This window comes from Halyomorpha halys, unplaced genomic scaffold (assembly GCF_000696795.3).
Source record: "Halyomorpha halys isolate HHAL.00 unplaced genomic scaffold, Hhal_1.1 Scaffold222.1, whole genome shotgun sequence".
In the NCBI taxonomy this organism is placed as follows: Eukaryota; Metazoa; Arthropoda; class Insecta; order Hemiptera; family Pentatomidae; genus Halyomorpha; species Halyomorpha halys.
Window position 1 is genome coordinate 405,633 of NW_027115668.1, and position 1,679 is coordinate 407,311.

The 1,679-nt window shown below is 32.8% G+C and overlaps 1 protein-coding gene across 1 annotated transcript in view; it reads right to left on the reverse strand.

The window, feature by feature from the left end:
* The window catches only part of kek2 (kekkon 2), a 610,704-nt gene that overhangs the window by 51,685 nt on the left and 557,340 nt on the right, over positions 1 to 1,679 (reverse strand). Inside the window, exon 4 of the mRNA XM_067052680.1 lies at positions 347 to 436. The gene's annotated coding sequence lies outside the window, so the exon portion shown is untranslated. The remainder of the gene's footprint in view (positions 1 to 346; positions 437 to 1,679) is intronic.

Genomic DNA, 1,679 nt, shown 5'->3' on the forward strand with positions numbered 1-1,679 from the left:
TATAATTATAATTATAAATTTATCGGACAGTATGTATATTTTAGGACTGTATTAATATAGTCAATAAAAACTAATTAATTCTTATCATCGTAAGAAACAGGCAGCAAAACTTACAAAACCAATAGGTGCTTTTTCAGCGGTTCGTCTAATTGAACCAATGGTGGGGCTGGTGAAAGTTTTAAAATTCCTGAACACTTTTTTTGAGGATAAAAAACTGTTCTCTAAACAGTCTCGGGCCTTGATGATAAGAAGAGTTTGCTACTTCAATTAACTAACTTAAATGAAGAAAGGCATAATTTCGCCGAGGTAATTACTATTTAGAACAGATAATTACAAGTGTACATACCAGATGGTCGTCTTCTCTCATCAATCTGATTTAAGCTCTTAAGTGCTCTTTTGAATATCTTCCGTCAGTCAGCCAAGATTTCGTTACAGCCTGAAAAATAAAAATATTTTTACTATATCATTGTTTCAATTATTAAATCATTTTTTTGAAAGATGTATATTATAATCTTTTGTAATATATCTTTATTGAAATTTACAACATAAATATACATCCAGTAAATTTGATGGTCATAATGGCATGATACAGGCATGTAGAGAAACTACCCATTGTAAGCACTCTAATAACTTTTTACAATAGGACTCGTGTCCATCTCTTTTTCAGGTACCTCTAATATGGAATATCTAAAATGGAAGGATTGATTTCTAATTTGGGCTAGATCGGTTACATACTGAACATTAAGGTCTTTATGGATGATTTTATTTGTGAAAAAGGAATGAGCATTGAGGAATTTACGAAAGATTTTGGAATGATTAGATATTATATAGGAATTCGGAGGTTTAGTAGAGCTCCAAAGCTCTACTCCGTATGTCCAGACAGACCTTATTATAGCCATGTAGATCAGTATTTTGTAATGGATTGAAAGTTTAGATAGTTATTCTAGTAAGTGCTGTAGTAATAGAAATCGACGTGCAGTTTCAGTCTTGTTTGGGGATTCCTGATTAGTCGTTTCATCAGATGTAATATAAGATAGCTCTTACTTCTAGAAGAGATCCCTACAGGGGTAAGAGCAACATTATTAAAGTATACTGTTGGGCAGTCGGTAGGTTTACGACGAAGAGTAAAAGTGATTTGATGGGTTTTGTTGGGATTTATTATTATCCCCTTATTTCGGCACCATTCTTCAAGGTTTTTCATATGGGATTGGAGAATTTGAGATGCAATTAAATGGTTATTATTAACTGCGAACACGCATGTGTCGTTCATGGAGAGGATAATGTTAGGATTGGTTGCGGTGTCAGCTGTATAGACTGTATAGAGAACGGGACTAAGGGTACTACCTTGAGAAACACCTGCGGACTGAGGTAAATTATAATAAAAATAAAAATATCAATTTCACAGGTCAACAACCGAACTTTTGTTTCGATAATTTCGGCTAATCTATACGTTTTTAGAGTGCTAAAAGCGAGAACGAGCTCCGTTTTATTCTATCACGAAAAGACTACTCTCAAAATCATGCTTTTTAATAATAGTTTTGTTGCACAAAAATTAAGGAAATTGTTCATAGCGCCCAAGAGAACTCTACCCACCGATCAACTTCATTGTTTTAAGGTGTAAAAAAGAATGTTAAATGAATGAATTAAATGTGTTTATTTATTATTAAAATACAAAAAAT